The sequence below is a fragment of the Hyla sarda genome, chromosome 6 (genome assembly GCF_029499605.1).
Source record: "Hyla sarda isolate aHylSar1 chromosome 6, aHylSar1.hap1, whole genome shotgun sequence".
In the NCBI taxonomy this organism is placed as follows: Eukaryota; Metazoa; Chordata; class Amphibia; order Anura; family Hylidae; genus Hyla; species Hyla sarda.
Window position 1 is genome coordinate 220,391,696 of NC_079194.1, and position 22,092 is coordinate 220,413,787.

At 44.9% G+C, this 22,092-nt stretch overlaps 1 protein-coding gene across 10 annotated transcripts in view; it reads right to left on the reverse strand.

Annotated features, from left to right (window-relative positions):
• CELF1 (CUGBP Elav-like family member 1) overlaps positions 1-22,092 on the reverse strand; it is a 48,476-nt gene that overhangs the window by 13,219 nt on the left and 13,165 nt on the right. The window lies entirely within an intron of this gene.

The window sequence follows — 22,092 nt, forward strand, 5'->3', positions numbered from 1 at the left end:
TTTCCCTGGCGAAGCATTACTGAGTGCAGCATCAGATAAACAGAATGTCAGATCAATAGAGATAGCGGCGAGTGACAGAGCGGAATGAAATAAAAACACCCGCACAGTCCAGCCTGGGTATTGGAAACACCACCCAACCGCACATACAATCCAGACCTGCCCCAACCTTTACCAAGGCAGAATGACCTGCTGTATTACAAACAAGGATTGCTGTGACACTGGAGTCATTGGGGGAGATTTATCAAAACCTGTGCAGAGGAAGAGTGGTGCAGTTGCCCATAGCAACCAATCAGATTGCTTCTTTCATTTTCCACAGGCCTCTTTAGAGGCCTGTGGAAAATGAAAGAAGCAATCTGATTGGTTGCTATGGGCAACTGCACCACTCTTCCTCTGCACAGGTTTTGATAAATCTCCCCCATTGTAACCACATAAAAAGGGATTATTCCAAGATTATGACCCATCACCGATTCACAACATAAAGGATGTAATGGTTGGGGGCGTCCGGCTGATAGGACCACCACTGTTCATAAGAAGATCCTTCACCTCCTAATAAATGGGGCGGAGTTCAGCACTGGTGAATGGGGCCACAACTAAGCATCCTCTTAGCTGCTCCATTCATTAAGGGGACAAAGGAACTTCTGTTTTTGTGATCTGTGAGGGTCCCCAGGAGATCCTTATCCCCAATACACAGGACAGGTGATAAGTTATCAACTTGGGATCCCCACTTTTTAGTAGGCCAAACCTGTCTATTTCAGTGGAACTGGCTGACCATTAATGTGAGGGCGGACCAACTCTCCATCAGCAACTTTGGGAAAAAGTCGTATTAGGCATGTTTAATTTAAAAGGACATCCTTTGTTCCCACACAACCTAAACCACCCCCAGAAGTGTAGATAGGGGATAAGTTGTCAGCATGGTAGTACCCCTTTAAGGCTACACTAAATTGATCAAAGCCTCAGCCACTGTTATAAATAAGCCTCATCCTTATAGACAGTGTAGTTTCAGTCTACAGTAGGCAGCTGCTGAACAGCATTGATATTCTGTGTCTTGGACGCTCTTGATCATAGGCTGTGTCTGATATTGTAGGTATTTCACATTGCGCTAAACAGCAATAGGATACAGGCCTCCCCAATAAATCAGGCCCTTTTTCTCACCAATCTCAGACAACCACAAATGTACTTGCTGACACGTCATTATGACATCAAGAGACATATAATGGGTGCCTGGCCCGGGATGATCTGAGCTCAATCTAATGCTTGGTGCTGGTTGGGCTTTTAGCTTTGGGATATCTGCACTCATCTAGACGCCAGCTGCTTTTACCTCAATGGAGCTAAGTGCATCCCATTGAAGTAAATGGAACTACTGTTAAAGACAGGTTTGGAGATATGAAAATGTTTGTGCTAAAAGCAAGCAGAGTATTTTCTGTAATAACCTGAAATTACCATTTCATCAAGTCAACAAACGTTATAGAACAGGAGCGCATAAGAACAAACAAGTTCTCAAGTGTCGTGAACTTGCCCTAAGCATACAACACTCCAGATAACAACGACAGTAAGAGGAGGCACTCCGAGGAGAACACCTTGTATAAAGTGGATCTATGTACATGTTCACATGGCCACTGTGCTCTGATAAAAGGAGCTCCATTGCTCTGTCCGATGAAAGGATGGGAGTTGAGCGGGGGAAATACTGCGTGTCCGATCTTTTTCTCTCTCCATTCAACTCCCCTAGAAGTCAATGGGATCTGTCAGGACCCGCCAGTGTCTGATGTGCTCCAACCTGTTCAGGGTTCCACAAAAGATAAAACAACAAGCAAATGGACACTGTATGGGTCGGAGCAGAACGGCAGTGTGAACCCAGCTTCCCATAACGTCTAACAGATGACATATGCCAAACAACCATTTCATCCCCTTTCTGTGTACACAAAATCACCAAGTGGAAGCAGTAAATCTGGCATTATTTCCACAGATCTATTTTTTTATTGATTGCCACCAATTCAGAGCTAACCAGTAGTACTGAGCAGGCTTCCCGGGTGACACAATTATGTCCTCGAGGCTAAAGATGGCATTTGGCTCTCTGCCACCACAGAAATCATTACAACACCAGCAACATCCGCAAGTGAAATCAGGAAACGTACAATAACACAGAAGCAAGAGTTCAAGTTCTGGCAACCTGGCAGTGTAAGAGTCTGTTTGTGAAGAGTGTCATTTGTGCCACTACTCCTATATTAGAAAGCCTCATTTAGGCAGGCCTATAGCCAAATTGCTGATCTATTAAAGTCCTCAGTGCCGGGAGCTCGTGACATCATAGCCCCGCCCCCTCACAATGTCACACTCCGCCCCCTCAATGCAAGACTATGGGAGGGGCGTGGCAGCCATCACACCCCTCCCATAGTCTTGCATTGAGGGGGCAGGGTGTAACAGTATGAGGGGGTGGGGCTATGTTTTCTCCCGTCGCTGGCTCCAGCGTTCTGAACAGTTTGTTTCAAACGCTGAGCAGCGGAGTACCCCTTTAAAGAGGTATTCCGCCCCTAGACATCTTATCCCCTATCCAAAGGATAGGGGATAAGATGTCAGATTGCCGGGGTCCCGCTACTGGGGACCCTGGGGATCGCTCCTGCGGCACCCCGCTATCATTACTGCGCAGAGCGAGTTCGCTCTGCACGTAATGACGGGCAATACAGGGGCCGGAGCATCGTTACGTCACAGCTCCGCCCCTCGTGACGTCACGGCCCGCTCCCGTCAATACAAGTCTATGAGAGGGGGAGTGGCGGTCGTCACGCCCCCTGCCATAGACTTGCATTAAGGGGACGGGCCGTGATGTCATGAGGGGCGGAGCTGTGACGTCACGCTGCTCCGGGCTCCTGTATCGCCCGTCATTACGCACAGAGCGAACTCGCTCTGTGCAGTAATGATGGCGGGGTGCCGCAGCGGCGATCCCCGGGGTCCCCAGCAGCAGGACCGCAGCGATCTAACATCTTATCCCCTATCCTTTGCATAGGGGATAAGATGCCAGGGGCAGAGTACCCCTTTAAGATAAGGTGCCTAGCAGCGGACAGGCCGATTTTTTGCCCTGTGTAAAAGACACAGATATCCAAAAAAAAAAAAAAAAATGGCTAGTTGTGTGTGTGTGTGTGTGTGTGTCAACTGATCACTGGGATCATGCAGCACTAAAAAAAAAAAAATAAAAAAAAAATCATAGCGGGTCATCTGCTCATATCACTATGTAAACGTAGTGTGTGACCAATAATGTTGTAAGTGATTTTTAGAGTATATTCACAGGAGAATATTCCACTGCAGAAGAGTCCCATTGATTTCCACAGGATTCTACTGCATGATGCACACGGCAGAATTTCCAGCAGTCATGTCTATTCTTTTTGTGGATTCCGCTAAGAAACGCATTGCTATCTATGAGATGGCACATTTCCGAATGTTCCTTGCGCCTGCCGGACCCATGTGTGCGGATTGTCCGCCTGTATTTTCTGGGTGGACATTCCGCTCAGAAATAACAGTGTGAACATATCCTTAGGAGCAAACATTTCTGCAACAAGTCTGCCCAATGGGAATATAACTAAAAAGGTCTTTCTGCTATTAACTATGGTTAATGGTTTTTCTTCACAAGTCAAAATGTAATAGTTTTAGATTTTGAAGGCCATGCAGAGCATAGGAGATTCGGGGATCTGTAGCACATGACAGTAACAGGAAGAGACAGGTGGCAGTCTATCAGTTTAGAGGGGGAGACTTGTGGGGATTGCCCTAATGACTGCTTATGCCCCAGCAGAATTTTTCAACTGGATTTTCTTTGAATCACCCTAAGATAGTGTTTTTTCTAAACAGTACGTGTCCAGCTGTTGCAAAAACTACAACTCTCAGCATGCTTGCTAGGAGTTGTAGTTTTGCAACGGCCAAAAAAAAAAAACCCTGTTCAGAAAACACCACCCTGGTGTTTTAGTAAATTGTGTATTGTGATCACAGTGCCCGCACCAGTTTTATGCTGCCCGCAGAATTAGACTGGACTGCATTCTAAGTTCTCCTTCAATGCTCCATGTGGTGGCGCTGCAGGGAAAAGCTGCCAGGTTTCCTACACACAACAGCTGAATACTGGGTGAATGGACCCAAGCAGGAGGACACACCGATATAAGCTTGTTTTTGGAACTTCATTGTTGCCAGAAGATTGTGTTTGTTTTCCTACTCTGTATACACACACACACTCTATAAGTAAGGCTAAGAACAAACTGCATTTACTGATTCCATTAGAATCCAGAAAAGAAAAGGATGCCAACAAATGTGGTGGGTATACAGCAGCTAGTGGCATTTATTTCCATATCCAGAACTAGGTCTTTTTTTTTTCTAAAGCACACTATTATTAAACAAACATACTGTACATTAGTCAAAAGCTGCCCGAATGAGTCACTTGGCGATTCTATTCAGACCATTAAAGGAGTTGTCCAGGATTTAAAAAATGATGCTTTTTTTGCAAAAACAGCACCACACCTGTCCACAGGTTGCGCCTGGTACTGCAGCTCAGTCCCATTCACTTTAAAGGGGTACTCCACCCCTAGACATCTTATCCCCGATCGCGGGGGTGCCGCCGCTGGGGACCCCCGGGATCTCGGCTGCAGCACCCACCTGTTGCGGCTTCTGGAAACGCTGGAGACTTTGGCTCCCGACCACAGTGACGTGAGATCGTGACACCATGCCCCGCCCCTCAATGCAAGTCTATGGGAGGGGGCGTGACAGCTGTCACATCCCCTTGGACTTGCATTGGGGGGGCGTCACACAGGGCGGAGTCGTGACGTCACGATCTCCTGTCACCATGGTCGTGAGGATGAGAGCCTCCAGCGCTGCCGGAAGCCACAACAGGTGAGTGCTGCAGCCGAGATACCGGGGGTCCCCAGCGGCGGCACCCCCGCGATGTGACATCTTATCCCCTATCCTTTCGATAGGGGATAAGATGTTTAGGGGCGGAGTACCCCTTTAATAGAGCCAAGCTGCAATACCAAACATAACCTATGTATAGGAGTGGTGTTATTTATTTATTTTTTGCAAGAAAGGAGCTGTTCATTTCTAATTTTGGACAACCCCTTTAAAATAAACAGCACCCGCTGCAGTCCACCACAGTATACCTATACACCTAACAATGACAAAAGGAGGTAAAAGCCCAATAAATATTTTTCCCTGTGACACCTCACTTTCCAGTCTTTCAGAGGAATCACATAGCAATGCAAATACATGCAACATTTACGGCAAAAACTGTCACGGTGGGAGCGGGAAAAAAATAAAATCTATATGAAATACCTAAGAACAACTCCTGTTGTGAACCTGATACAAAGAATAGAGTGATAGGTCGCTGTGTAGCTTTAGCCTAAAATTACATTATGTCATTTTGGAAATTATCCCCACATGAAGTAACTTCCCTAAACCCATGTATAAGCCTTAGCGCTCTACATGCTGAACACACAGGCACAGTTTCCATGCCTACCAGAGCTTTCTATTTTTGCCACTGAATCCAGAGTTCAAATTATAGCACCAGGCATAATGTGATGCCCAAGATGGAGGCGGCAGACGACAGGAATTCATTTACCTGTTTAGGTATCTATGGCAGGGATGTGGACTGCTGGGAAGGGATATTGGTTGGGAAATGGTTAACAATATTTGCATGTGAAATAAAGATTGCTTAGATTGGTTAGAGGCAATTCATTTGTCATCCGTTCCCTAAAAAAAATGACAGGCAGTCTACTGGAACAATGATCTACGGTATTTAAAGGGGTAGTCCAGTGGTGAAAAACGTATCCCCTATCCTAAGGATAGGGGATAAGTTTGAGATCGCGGGGGGGTCTGACCGCTGGGGCCCCCTGCAATCTCTCTGTACGGGGTCCTGGCTCTCCGGCCAGATAGCGGGTGTCGACCCCCGCACGAAGCGGCGGCCGACACGCCCCCTCAAAACATCTCAATGGCAAAGCCGGAGATTGCCGAAGGCAGCGCTTCGGTTCTGCCATAGAGTTGTATTGGGGGGGGCGTGTCGGCCGCCGCTTCGTGCGGAGGTCGACACGCCCCCTTCCCGCGGGCTGTCGGGGCTCCTTACAGGAGATAGCGGGGGGCCCCAGCGGTCGGATCCCCCGCGATCTGCAACTTATCCCCTATCCTTAGGATAGGGGATAAGTTGTTCACCACTGAGTCACCACTGGACTACTCCTTTAATGGTATAGTCATTAAATGCCTAAATACAGCAAACATATTCCACAGCATTGTACATAGAACGTAAGCTATGATAGTCACTACACCAACATGCTGCCCTAGTGAGCCAGTTAAAGGGTTACTAAATGCCAAGATAAATTATATAGGGCATAGAGATGTCACCCAACCAATCCTTAGACCAGTGTTTCCCAAGCAGGGTGCCTCCAGCTGCTGCAAAACTACAACTCCCAGCATGCCCGGACAGCCTTTGGCTGTCCGGGCATGCTGGAAGTTGTAGTTTTGCAACAGCTGGAGGCACCCTGCTTGGGAAACACTGCCTTAGACCTTAGGAGAGAATCACCACCAGACGGATCCATCCATTGAAAAACATGTGCATGTCTCCAGTGGAATCAGAAAGAATAGCTGTAGGTTAAAGGGGTTATCCAGTAGTACGTACCTGGCAGACAGTAATGGACATGCTTAGGAAGGATCTGCGCTTGTCTTGGGGATAAATGGCTATGTTGTAAGATTACCAGAACACTGTGGGTAGCTTTCTGTGAACTGGTATTTCCTGTTTCAGTTTTCTTTTTTGACTACAAATCCCAAAATTCCATTTTCCTCCCTCCCACACATCAGCCACCCCACCCATTGAAACATAAATGAGCTGCATCCATTCAAAAGACCTGTGGTTTTCAATCAGGGTGCCTACAGCTGTTGCCTTAGTTGCAGAATGATCTCTCTCCCACCAAGCGATCGCTACACCCATTTAAAGGGGTATTCCAGGCAAAAACGTTTTTATATATATCAACTGGCTCCAGAAAGTTAAACAGATTTGTAAATAACTTCTATTAAAAAATCTTTATCCTTCCAATAGTTATTAGTAGAGATGAGCGAACTTACAGTAAATTTGATTCGTCACGAACTTCTCGGCTCGGCAGTTGATGACTTTTCCTGCATAAATTAGTTCAGCTTTCAGGTGCTCCCGTGGGCTGGAAAAGGTGGATACAGTCCTAGGAGACTCTTTCCTAGGACTGTATCCACCTTTTCCAGCCCACCGGAGCACCTGAAGGCTGAACTAATTTATGCAGGATAAGTCATCAACTGCCGAGCCGAGAAGTTCGTGACGAATCGAGTTTACTGCAAGTTCACTCATCTTTAATTATTAGCTTCTGAAGTTTTCTGTCTAACTGCTCTATGATGATGTCACGTCCCGGGAGCTGTGCATGATGGGAAAATATCCCCATAGGAACTGCACAGCTCCCGGGACGTGAGTCACCATTGAGCAGTTAGACGGAAAACAACAACTCAACTTCAGAAGCTAATAATTATTGGAAGGATTAAGATTTTTTAATAGAAGTAATTTACAGATCTGTTTAACTTTCCGGAGCTAGTTGATACACAAAAAAAAGTTTTTGCCTGGAATACCCCTTTAAGCATACAGGCTCCCTGTCATCAGCTGACTAGTGAGACAGGTCTCGGCCGCATTGCAACCTGGGAAAAATCTGAGACAAGTCATTTTGTATGCTGATGAAAATAAATATTGGAGTGCAAATCACAGAAGAATTGTGAGAAAACAGTCACACACAGGTACAGACACCATATTATGAACTACTCTAACTTCACAGCCCCTGTAATATAGTCAAATAAAAAAAAAATCCTGGAATACCCCTTTAAGTAAGCTGTTCCACATTTACTTTCCATGTAGTGGACACCTTTAATTCTGCATTTTGCATGATATGTACAAGGTTATACTATCAGCCAGGGCCGAGTCTAGCTCTTAAGTCCGAGGCGAAAACAAATAGCGCCACCAGCAGGAGACTTTTGCTTTAACTGCTGAAATTCAGCGTGGTGGTGATTTCCATTGAGGCTTTGTAGATTCTAGCATCCAAGCAAATTTGGGAAAGCTTGCGAGTCAGATTCCTGAACCCTAATGGTTCCCGCATTAGGTTTTTGCTGAAAAACGGATTCCTCAAAACCGGACTAAACTGTATCAAAACGTGTGAACAAATTTCAACCCGATATGGTTAAAAACCGTATATGGCTTAAAAAAAAAAGGATACGTTCAACTTTTCACTCCATTTTGAATAAAGTTTCACTTGTTTGATTGAAATTTCAAGAAAAAAACAAAAAAAAAAAACCTGTGCAAAGTCAAAAACCGTATGGTGCAAACCGGATGGAACCGTACGCATACAGTTCCCATTGACTCCCATGTTAAAAAAAAAAAAAAAAACATATACGGTTTAATACGGTTTTTCACCCGGACCAACAAAAAAATGTTGTAGACTACGGTTATGGGTAAAAAAAAAAAAAAAAAAAACGTATAAGACACAAAACGGACTAAACCGGATGATGCGTTTGACATGCGGTTTACAATGCATACGGTTCCGTCCGTCTTTTATTTATTTTTATTACTTGAAACCGTATATGGGAACTGTATAGCAAAAACGTGGTCTGCATCCACCCTTAGTTTGTCTGCTAGTAAATGGACAGAGGGATGTTTTGGAAGGTCAATGGGTTTCTTTTTTTTAATCTCCGTCATATGCTTAACTGCAACTAAAACCTTGCAGCCAGGAGGGCAAGTCCAAAAATATGGCAAGTGGTGTCTTCAGAGAGACACCCTCAAAGGCCCTAGGGGCAGGGAATAGACGGGTTCTACACTAACTGGTACATGTCCTTGGTTACAGTGGTGCAGCAATGTTGCCACCTGAGTAGATAGCGACATCTCTAGATTGAGATCCTGTTCCCAGGTAATCATGAATGGTAGTTTACTTTTGTTTGTTAGCGCCATATCCACAAATTAAAGAATGTATTCCTGGATGCACACACTCACGTTAGTTGACATGAAGTGGGCTTAGCATAGACCGTCTGTTTTGGAAAGGGTTTACCAAGTGTAGGATTTCATTGAGGTGAATATATTTTGAGGAGGTGGGGAATATTTCTCCAGTGATTGTGAGAGGGCCAAAAAAAAAAAAAAAAAAACATTTTTCTTTGGGATGTGATCACTACAAAAACAACAAAAAAACCTCAAATATCTGAAGAGGTGAGGTGAAACAGCATACCTCAAATGCCTGCAGGGACCTTGTTGTTGGGCAATGGTAGATGATTACTCAGCAGTACAAAGCCAAGGGCAGGCCAGTCACCTTGTGCCTGACTTCAGAGGGAGTAACAGTAAGATCACCATGGTACTACTATTGATTTATGGCTGTTGTAAGCAGCTCTGAACATGCGCTTTGGAAGTCCTAGTACTGCAAACGCCTCAAGAGGAGATGAAAAAGTAATGCAAAATTAATAAAGCCCCTTGAGTTTAGGAAGAGAGAAGAGACATTACAATAATGACACTGAGGGAGATTTATCAAAACCCAATCAGATCGCTTCTTTCATTTTTCATAGGCCATGTTACGAATATGAGAAGCAATCTGATTGGTTGCTATGGGCAACTTTTCCTTTCCACAGGTTTTGATAAATCTCCCCCACTGACTCTAAAGTCATCATGTAGCTTTGGCCTTAAGGAAACAGAAGGGAAGAGTCACCATAGGGGACGTGTACAGGTAAAGGTGTTAGACAACTGGCAGCAGCTGTCAACTCACATCCTAACCTCTGCTCAGCAAAGTAGAAAATGAAAGCAGATGTCTGATTGGATGAAGTGTTCACATATTTTTAGCCATTGGTCATAAATAACCAAAAAGAGACCAGAGTGCTACTACATTATTAAGTTTCTGTGCTATCTAAACTACATATATATTCATGTCTGCCTGAACTGTTAAAACACTCCTGCCTGCGGGGATGTGAGGATATGAACCTATAAACTGCTCCCCGCCTTGTCCATAAGTAGTCCCTAGGTAGGGAGCTGCTCACCTACTTCGGCCGGCAGTGACGCCCCCTCCGCTTGATTGACAGGCCGCGTCATGGTTCTGCTCACTGAACAGATGGAGTAGAGCAATGATGCGGCGCGTCAATAAAAGCAGAAGGGGGTGTCACTGCTGGCCAAAGCAACAGGACTAGATGAGAGGAGCTCCCCGCCCAGGGGACTACTTACGGATACAACAGGGATTAGTTTATAAGTTCATATCCTCACCATCCCTTGGGCAGGAACGTCCCCCGGGTATGGTGAGGATAAAGACTTTACCGTCTATAACGCTTTGCCACATGTTATACACAACGCCCCCCCGACGCCCATCACACAGCTGTTTCCTAATGGGGGAGCCCAGTTATAAATTAATGGTGGTCACTGGCCATTGTTGGCATCCAGCAATACAATAGATCCTGGAGTGCTGTGGCTTCCATTACAAATGGAAGTCATGAAACAAAGGTGCACTGACTGTAAATAGTAAAACAGTCACAAGCAAAACATTAGCCCAGATTTATTAATCTGCCTGAAACTAAAACGGTCTGGTTTTTCCCATAACCAATCAGATCGACTTATTTTATGAGAGCTTGGTAAGGGTACGATCACATTGCACTCCTGTCGGCATTCTGCTTTCAGTGGTATACTGTTAATTCTATGGCTAAACGGAGTCACCTAGTGACTCAGTTCGGGACGTATATGCCCCTGTCATAAGCCTGCTTAAAATAGGGGATCCGCCCCACGCAGAGTCCATAGGGGTGACTCCGTTTGGCAAAATAAGTGAATGGGTTCCGCTGCTCCTGTTAACAGTTTTCAGCGAGATACCAACAGATACAATAACAGGAGCAGGAATGTAGAGTGATCGTACCCTAAGATATGAAATCTGAACTCTCATCTGTTACTATGGGCAAAACCAGTCTTGGTTTCTGTCAGACTTATAAATCTAGGCCAGTGTCTCATCATCTAGGTTTCTCCAATCTTCCTTTCTCTAATGCATTCAACAAAATAGAAGCTGAACTCTTGTTGGTTTGGTTAAGGCACAGTCTTTACAAGCAATTTAATCCAGCACAGTACACTGACAGCACTTCATCTTGTACAGCAATCCTTACTCGGAGCAATGGAAAGGACATCTGGTGACTAATCTTTGGAAACTGAACATGTGCCCGTTATTTAAAGGGGAACTCCACCGGCCAGCATCCAGAAGTAAAGGTTTCGGACACTGTTTTTCGCGCTGCAGGGGTCGGTCATGCCCTTCGTGACATCACGGCCACGCCCCCTCAATGCAAGTCTATGGGAGTGGGCGTGACTGGTCACGCCCCTCCCACATACTTCCATTGAGGGGGCGTGGCCATGATGTAACGCGGGCATGGCCAACCCACACAGCGCGGAAACAGCGTTCGGAACATTTATTTGGGGTACTCCTTTAAAAGGAAGCCATCATCAGCACCTGTGGTGGGTCTAAAAAAATCACAAGGCCTTTAAACTGGAAGCAGTCGGGGTTATAGGAATTCATATCACCCAGCTTCTCAGTGGGGAGAGACGACATACACAAAACCCCAAAAAAGGCAGAGAATAGCTATACACATTATATTAATGTTGGTTTGAGCCAAACAAAGATCCAATGTATATGATGGTGTCCTGACACTCCCCTAGTGGCAAAGGTCGGGGAAAGGAGGATTGGGCAAAATGGATTCCAGTATGCCTGGAAAAATGCGTCCACACGTGTCTGGCAGTGGCTTATTTACCTCTCCCCATTGCCAATACATGTACGCTCAGTTCAGCCACACAAGTACAGGGAAACTGGGAGGTATAAGCTACATGCTGAACGAGTGTTCATGATCATCTGCAGACCAATGACTGATCAAGCTAAAATTAGCAAAAACTGAATGCCTGGAGGTCACTTACACTACTTAAAGGGGTTCTCCGGTGCTTACACAGCTTATCCCTTTTGCAAAGGATAGGGGATAAGATGCCTGATCACGTGAGTCCCGCAGCTGGGGACGCCCGTGATCATGCACGCGGCACCCCGTTTGTTATCAGTACCCGGAATGTGTTCGCTCCGGGTCTGATTACGGGCGACTACAGGACCGGAGGCGTGTGACGTCACGCTCCGCGCCTCAATGCAAGCCTACGGGAGGAGAACCCCTTTAAAGAGGTTAAGCAACACCACTTCTGTGCACAGGCTGTGTGTGGTATTGCAGATTCCATTTTAATAAAGCTGAGCTGCAATAGTAAACAAAAACCACTGATAATAGGATTATTTCTGGAAAACAGCAGACATGTTTTACTAACTTTGTACAACCCTTTACCTGTCAATGATCTGCAGATAAATATCTTATGTCTGTACAAGACTAATGTATGTCAAGGCTGAAGTGCACTGGCTACAAATATCCAGAGACACCAGTTCAGCACATTCTGCGTGGGCCATTTACATAAAAAGTATAGATTATAAAATCACCAGCCAAGTGGAATAGCAGAACACGTCTTGTTTAAAAGGCAATTGGCTGTGATCTCCAAGAAGATGGGTGTTCCTAAGAAGCTGATCTTTATTCGACAATAAACAGATCCTTACACCCTCCACAGCCAGTGACGTCCCTGCCAGCACAGGAAACGTAAACACACAATCTGCCTGCAGATAAGGCACTTATTACTTCATCCAGACTGCACTATGTCTCAGAAAAGATATGGTTATCAGATCTGCAGTCCCAAAGCTACAGTGATTCAAAGGAAGAATTAAAGGGGGTCTCCTCAACTCAACAAAGTTATCCAGAGGCTAGTAGGGAATAACTATACCAATAACTATTATCTAAGGGCCGGTTCACACTACGTTTGTAGTGTACGAGTGCCGGATCCAGGTTTGGAGGAGCGAAAACCGGCCGCTCCTGTATCCCAGCCGGATCCGTCCGGAACCCCATTCATTTCAATGAGCCGACCGGAGTCAAACGGCTCATTTTTGAGTTGAAGTCTTGCAACAGATGGAGGCACCCTGGTTGGGAAACACTGGGGTAGACAGACCAGGGGATTAAAGTGTGCTACCTGGCTCTTATCCCTGCTTCTTATCCAGATCGGTGGAGGTCTCAGCACTAAGACCCTGACCAGCCAAACTTAACATGTTCCTACAATATATCAGCATTGCCTGTTTAGGTTTAGTAACCTACTAAATGCTACAGATATGCCACAGCAGAAAATCTACAGCATTGCCACATTCAAATGTGCTCCAAATCATGCAGAGTTTGGTGCAGATTTTCCACTGTGGATTATATAAATTTAATTTAAAATAGAAAAAAGATTTTAGAAAACTATATTTCCAGATTTCACAACATTGCAAATTTATTGCAGATTTTGATTCTACATAGAGATCTCCAATACTGCTGAGAATTTTCCACACATTCTATGAGGAGTTTTTGCAGTAAATCCACGTGAATGGTACTTAAGGGTACATTTACATGTATTTGAACGTGTGAACATATGTAATTGTACTCTTAAAGGGGAACTCCGCTGCTCAGCGTTTGGAACAAGCTCTTTCGAACGCTGGACCTGGCAGCTCGTTACGTCATAGCCCCGCCCCCTCAATACATGTATATGGGAGGGGGTGTGATGGCTGTCACGCCCCCTCCCATAGACTTTCATTGAAGGGGCGGGGCATGTCATGATGGGCGTGGCTATTACATCATGAGCTCCCAGCGCCGACTCCAGCATTCTGCACAGTTTATTCCAAATGCTGAGCAGCGGAGTACCCCTCAGTGTGCATTCACATGTAGAAATTCTGCTCCAGATGATGATTGAACACAGCATGAAATCTGCTGCATATCCTGTATGTGTTAATTTGCCCTAAGGGTAGGGTCACACATGCCTTCTTTTATTGTATATTTTTTGCAGCTGAATTTGCCACCTATTAACTTTAATAGGTAATAAAATCTGTATCAACAAAATACTGGATGTGTGACCCTACTAGGAATCGGCCGATTATCGGTTTGGCTGATATTATCGGCTGATATTCACGATTTTCTAAGTTATTGGTATCGGGAATTACCTTGCCGATAATGCGGGCGCTTTAAATCAATGAACTGCAGCCACTTTTGCGGGGCCAGAGACCGCCGCTGCCCGCTTCTCTTCCCCTGCCTGTCCTGGGGTCCTGAGTACAACCACCACCGCTGCCCGACTGCCTCCCCCATCCCTGGTTTTACAATTACCTGTCCCCGGGGTCCGCACTACTTCTGGCTCCTGCGGCGTCCTGCGTTGTTGCCATGCGCTGCGCAATGACGTGTGATGTCCTCAACGCGACTTCACCGTCAGCGGTCTGGCGCACAGTGACAGCTCAGGACGCCGCCAGAGCCAGAAGTAGCGCGGACTCCGGGAACAGGTAATTATAAAACCGGGGATGGGGGAGGCAATGGGGCACCGGCGATCTCTGGCCAGAGGATAGGCAGGGGGAGGCAATCCAGCGGTGGTTGGACTCAGGACAGGCAGGGGGAGAGAAGCGGGTGGCGGCGGCAGTCTCTGGCCCCGCAAAAGCCACTGCAGTTCATTGATTTAAAGCGCCCGCTATCAGGGTATACCCGCACACACACGTGGAAGGGGAATTAAAATGCCCGGAATATCAATATAAGTTATCGGCCTGAATGTTCACAGGTTATCGGTATCGGCTCTAAAAAAAAAAAAAAAAAAAAAAAAAAAAAAAAAAAAAACCATATCGGTCGATCCCTAGACCCTACCTTAAAATAGGTATTTCCATCTGGACCATTTATGGCTACAAACAGCGGGTCCCCGATTCCCCTTTGCTAAAGCGGTGCATAGGTACATCAGCATCAATGTACAGGGAGCCACTATTCCAAAAATGCTTCAGCTTTTCCCCTGACATGACTGATCATGAGCATTAGGAATTATAATTGCTATGTCTGTAGGATTGAAATAATTGGAGTTTTTTTGAAGTCGATAAGATTTACTGGAACAGTGTGAAGATTTTGTTATTCAGCTTTATCACGTGGCGAGTACAGGCCATTTGATGGCGACATCAATGTCACAACCTAATTGTGTAGCCCCTGTCTATTCCAATGGGACCTGGGGAGAGAAACACATTCTCATGTATACTATAACAATAGAATTTCATGATTTATCACAATCAATAAAAGCTGCACTGTGCAGCCATCATCCTCTACGTGCTTTACTCAATCATGGGCCGCAGTTTTTATTATATATACTGCGCAAACAGCACTCCCTGTGCATTTAACCTTGCAATGCCTGAGGCCAAGTTTTCTTCTACATCTCCGTCAGCTGACAAAGCCTCAAGAAGGTAATTGCTCTGACATTAGAAACCTGTCATTTTTCCCCCCAATAGACTGAGCTTAACACTTTAACAACCAGAGGGCTTTTATTACAAGAGTAGCAAGTAGTAAGCTCATGAAAAGATGCATTTCCTATAGGATCTGGTTAAACTATGTAAGGCTGGGTTCACACTACGTTTTCTCCCATACGGGAGCGCATACGGCAGGGGGGAGCTAAAAGCTTGCGCTCCCGTATGTCATCGTATGCGCTCCCGTATGTCATTCATTTCAATGAGCCGACCGGAGTAAAACGTTCGGTCCGGTCGGCTCATTTTTGCGCCGTATGCGCTTTTACAACCGGACCTAAAACTGTGGTCAACCACGGTTTTAGGTCCGGTTGTAAAAGCGCATACGGCGCAAAAATGAGCCGACCGGACCGAACGTTTCACTCCGGTCGGCTCATTGAAGTGAATGGCATACGGGAGCGCATACGGTGACATACGGGAGCGCGAGCTTTTAGCTCCCCCCTGCCGTATGCGCTCCCGTATGGGACAAAACGTAGTGTGAACCCAGCCTAAGAGCTCACAGAGCGGTTCTACTGCTAAGGAACCCACTCTGAGCCAGAGCCGATAAGAGAAGCCCTCACCAGTCCATGTATTAGACCAGTGGTTCCCAACCAGGGTGCCTCCAGGTGTTGCAAAACTACAACTCCCAGCATGCCTGGACAGCCTTTGGCTGTCCAGGCATGCTGGGAGTTGTAGTTTTGCAACACCTGGAGGCTCCCTGGTTGGGAACCACTGTATTAATCATTCATCTGAATGTTTGACCTGTAAAGATGGCAAAACACATTAGATTAAAGATCTCCAAACTAATAGGGAGAAGTCGATAGCGGGCAAATAAATGTACACTATTGAAGGGAAAATCATATGTCTATTTAAGGCTTCCACCAGTGATAATTGACAGCTGGAGATGCAGCAGTGGTCAGATGATCAATGGATCAGCTTCAATTCAGATCATACCTTTATATAAAGGCATTAAAAGGTTAAATACTGTGGAGGTAGCTGGGGGGCTTACCTCTCATCCCATGGCTGCCGTGAATCCACATTTGATTGAGCCTGCCTGGAGCAGCCTCAACCAAGTGAGCACTGATCAATGAAGCTGATGAAGGGGTACTCCGGTGGAAAACCTTTTTTTTATTTATTTATTTATTTTTTTAAATCAATTGGTGCCAGAAAGTTAAACAGATTTGTAAATTATTTCTATTTAAAAAAATCTTAATCCTTCCAGTACTTATTAGCTGCTGAATACTACAGAGGAAATTATTTTCTTTTCTGCTGACATCTCTGTCCATTTTAGGTACTGTCCAGAGCAGCATGTGTTTGCTATGGGGATTTTCTCCTACTCTGGACAGTTCTTAAATAAAACATATTAACCCCTTCCATATTAATATTTGGTATTGGAGCATGCGTAATTGTCCGAACTATTAAAATACAACATTATGTATACCGTACAGTTAATGGCGTTAAAAAAAACAAACACGCAATTTTTCTTTTTTTTTTTTTTAACATCATATCCCAGAAACAAAAATGAAGTAAGAAGCAAACAAAAAATCCAAACAATACCAAAATGGTATCGGTACAAACAGCAGATTAGGGCGAAAAAAATAAAATAAAAAGTGCCCTCATACAGCCCAGTATACAGAAAAATAAATGTTTTAGGGGTCAGAAATCAGCAAATAATTTTTTTTTATTTAGAAAAAGTTTAGAATTTATAATTAGTAAAACATGACGGAAACGTAACAAATTTGGTATTGCTGTTATCGGGCCGGCCTAAAGTATCAAAATATCAAGTTTGACCGCAAGGTGAATGTCGTAAAAAAGAAAACTATTTTTCAATTTCACCTTACAAAAAACTTTTTTTGGTTTCGGAGCATATGTTATGGAAAAATGTAAAGTGTCGTTACAAAGTACAATTGGTTCTGCAAAAAAAAATTTAAAAAAATCATATGGGTCTGTACATGGAAAAATAAGTTACGGCTATTATGGTGCGAGGAGGAAAAAAACTAAGTGCAAAAACTGAATAAATAAACTAAAAGACCTTGTTAGCATACTTTTTTGATTAAAATTACAGTGACCTACGATGGCCCCAACATACGATCATTTCAACATATGATGGCTTCTCAGAGGCCATTGCATGTTGAAGAAAGCATCAACATATGATGCTTTTGTATGTCGGGGCCATCGCATAAACGGCTATTTGGCAGCGCAGACTGCTTCAGCTGCCACCGGATAGCCGGTAACGGTGCCCCGTCTGGTCCGCTGACGATCACTTACCTGTCCTCGGGGCTCCGGCGTGTCCTCTTCAGGATCCCCTGCATGGTCGGTGCTCTCCATCGTTGTCATCACGTCGCTGCGCACGCTGTCCCGTCATCCAATAGGAGCGGCGTGCATAGTGATGTGATGGTGGCGATGGAGAGAGAGGATGCCGGGGAAGCAGAGGCCTTGCCGGAGCGACGGGGAGACCCGGCGACAGCGATGGAAGGCGACATCCAGGGCAGCGGTGACTGTCCAGAGTGGCGGGGACACGTGAGTATAACCTCCAATACCAGTGGTCTTCAACCTGCGGACCTCCAGATGTTGCAAAACTACAACTCCCAGCATGCCCGGACAGCCGTTGGCTGTCCGGGCATGCTGGGTGTTGTAGTTTTGCAACATCTGGGAGGTCTGCAGGTTGTAGACCACTGTCCTATACTTTACATTGCACGGATCCCTCAACATACGATGGTTTCAACAAACGATGGTCCATTTCTAATGGATTACCATCGTATGTTAAGGGACCACTGTATTTTGTGCACCAGGATAAGAGAATTATCATGAGGGACAAGTAGATTGTGCTCCGTTTTAGTCCCTTGGAAAAGTAGTAGCTCTTCACTCGCTGTCCAGGGGAGTCATGGCCTCTGGATGTGAAAGTGTATGGAGTTGGAAGCCTCTATGCTCTTCCTCCACAGAAGCATCCAGCTGTGCAGGGAAATGTGCAGCTCCATTTAAGTCATTGGGGCTGGTAAAAATTTTCCGTCACCGGCAAGTGGTGTAGTGCTTAAAGGGGTACTCCGCCCCTAGACATCTTATCCCCTATCCAAAGGATAGGGGATAAGATGTCAGATCGCTGCGGTCCCGCTGCTGGGGACCCTGGGGATCCCCGCTGCGGCACTGCGCTCTCATTACTGCACAGAGCGAGTTTGCTCTGCACGTAATGACGGGCCGGAGCATCGTAACGTCACGGCTCCGCCCCTCGTGATGTCACGGCCCGCCCCTTTCAATACAAGTCTATGGGAGGGGGCGTGGCAGTCGTCACTCCCCCTGCCATAGACTTGCATTAAGGGGACGGGCCGTGATGTCACGAGGGGCGGAGCCATGACGTCACGCTGCTCCGTCCCCTGTATCGCCCGTCATTACGCACAGAGCGAACTCGCTCTGTGCTGTAATGATAGCGGGGTGCGGCAGCGGGGATCCCAGGGGTCCCCAGCAGTGGGACCGCGGCGATATAACATCTTATCCCCTATCCTTTGGATAGAGGATAAGATGTCTAGGGGCGGAGTACCCTTTTAAAACCATTCTTTCTCAGGATTATGAAGAGGTCCCAGAGGTTAGACTACATTCCCCTCTGTGATCATAAAGTAATAAAACATCCTAGCAAAATCACTATCACTTTCAAATAGGAAAAGTTCCCAAACATGGAGCTGCATGATATATCAGGTCTCTTATATCCTCCTCTCTCCTTATTGAGATAAACATGCATCTGCCAATCCAAACGTGTTTACATGGCAGTCAGAAGAGATCGCTGGCCCAACAGCCGTTGTGTATTGCCAGCTTTATGATGCTTAATAGTAACAGGTCTGCCAATTTATAGACTGAGTGCCATTAAAAGTTAGAGCCCACATAAAAAATTAAAAGGATTTAAAAAGGCGGAATTCCAACCTTCATGCCAAAGAAAGCATTTAATGCACCACTAATCTCAGAGTAAAAGCTTGGACTACATAGTCCTATCCAAACCATCATAAAAAATAAAAAGGTAGTGTTCAGCAATATTCGGACTGATCCTGGTCAATAACAATGCTGGGGTAATTACAGAGGACGACAAGACGTGTCAGTTGACTAGGGTGCGAGTTAAGGCCGGTTATGTGACAACCTTCTGTACAGTGATCAAACTAGTCAGTGACCTGACAGTGTAATAGGAGAACAAGACACCTAGCAGCACATCTCATAAGACACAATGGGTGTTAAACCTATCACTTCCTCTACATCTTTCAATCTCAGTAACAAATCAATCATGTTAATTTTACAGACACCTTACCTCTTACTTTTTTAAATGTTTTCATTTTTAAATGCAAGTTATACAGCCACATGATACCAACAGGTTAAATTGTGTCCAGAATCAAAAACTTTTTATATGTTCTACACCTTGGCAAAACATTAACCTTTTATATACGTTATAAAAACATGACCTTCTTTTTATAGAAATCACGGCCTATTTAAATATAAATAAACTAACTAGGGGTCTCCAAACCATTCAGAACATAATTCTGTCCGACAGGGACAAAGTCCAGAAAGCGAGGGAGGGACTAGAATATGCTTGACATCGAACATTTTGACTGGTTGGGGTCTGCCCATTGTTTATTAAAGGGGTACTCCGGCGCTTAGACATCTTATCCCCTATCCAAAGGATAGGGGATAAGATGCCTGATCGCAGGGGTCCTGCCGCTTGGGACCCCTGTGATCTTGCACGCCTCACCCCGTTTAAAATCAGTCCCCGGAGTGTGACGTCACACGGGGCGGAGCCTTGACGTTACAACGTTCCGGCCCTGTGATTGACGGTAATCAGACCCGGAGCGAACACGCTCCGAGGACTGATTTTAAACGGGGTGTCGCGTGCAAGATCACGGAGGTCCCCAGCGACGGGACCCCCGCTATCAGGCATCTTATCCCCTATCCTTTGGATAGGGGATAAGATGTCTAAGCGTCGGAATACCCCTTTAAAAAGAGCTGGGAGAAACGTGCACTAAGGCTAAGTTTCCACTTGTTTTTTTTCTGGTAGTTTTTGGAATACTGCCACTGCAGTTTTAGAGCCAAAGCCAGAAGTGTATTCACAAGGAATAGGACATATAAAGGAACACTTCTCCCTTATGGATCCACTTCTGACTTTGGCTCAAAAACTGCCAGAAAAAAAGTGGAAACTTAGCCTAAGGCTGGAATTACCCACAAGTTTTGTTTGGAATTTTTTTGTCCACAAAAAAAAAAAAAAAAAAAAAAAACACGGTCTCCACATTTTTCACCAAGATGTAGTTTGTGTGTTATTTTTTAGAGATGAGCGAACTTACAGTAATTCAATTCGTCACGAACTTCTCGGCTCTGTGGTTGCTGACTTTATCCTGCATAAATTAGTACAGCTTTCAGGTACTCTGGTGGGCTGGAAAAGGTGGATACAGTCCTAGGAAAGAGTCTCCAGCCCACCGGAGCACCTGAAAGCTGAACTAATTTATGCAGGATAAAGTCAGCAACTGCCGAGCCGAGAAGTTCATGACGAATCGAAACACTGTAAGTTCGCTCATCTCTAGTTATTTTTCCAAATATAATGTGTATTAGTATAGAAGTTTTTTTTCTCCTTTTATGGTTTATCCCTTGCGATTTTTTAAGTAATGGGGGGGGGGGGAGGGGGGTTGAAGTGCCGTACCTCACCATCAATTTTTTTAAAGATGGGTAACTCAGCAGCTGTAACATTTGTTCATATCACAAATCAGAAACTATTCTAAATGAACTAAAAGCTCTCATATATGGATACTTTAATGCGTCGCCTATTACCTTAAATTTAAGATATCAGTACTTTATATCGGTTGGGGTCTGACTATTTAGACCCCCACCAATTGCTAGATAGAGGCAGGATAAGTGCAGGGCTGAGCACCTCAATCCGTGGCTCGCTGCTCACCCAGTCTTGTTGCAGAAGTCTGACTCCATAGACTTACTATAAAACTAGACTCCAGGAACAAGGTGAGAGCAGCGAGCTGTGGAGTGAACCGCTCAGCCACACACTTCTCCTGGCTCCATCTAGAAATGACATTTCTCAACATTTAGACCCAGACTAATCAAAACTTTTGACTTGTCTTTGCGAACCAGGGCTGTATATCTATTGCACACACATGTTGTTGTGAAAAGACATGTTTGTGTGCCACGTCAAAATTATTATTATTATTTTTTATGTGACCGTAAATGATGCTTTCAATAGGTACTCTGGTGGAAAACTTTTTTTTTTTTTTTTTTTTTTTAAATAAACTGGTGCCAGAAAGATAAACAGATTTGTAAATTACTTCTAATAAAAAAAAAATCTTAATCCTTCCAGTACTTATTAGCTGCTGAATACTACAGAGAAAATGATTTTCTTTTTGGAACATAGTGCTCTCTGCTGACATCACGAGCACAGTGCTCTCTGCTGACATCTCTGTCCATTTTAGGAACTGTCCAGAGCAGCATATGTTTGCTATGGTGATTTTCTTCTTCTCTGGACAGTTCTTAAAAATGGACAGAAATGTCAGCAGAGAGCACTGTGCTCATGATGTCAGCAGAGAGCTCTGTGTTCCAAAAAGAAAAGAATTTCCTCTGCAGTATTCAGCAGCTAATAAGTACTAGAAGGATTACGATTTTTTTTTATTAGAAGTAATTTACAAATCTGTTTAACTTTCTGGCACCAGTTGATTATAAAATTAAAATAAAGTTGTCCACCAGAGCACCCCTTTAAGGTCACACATTTAGGTTCAGGTTG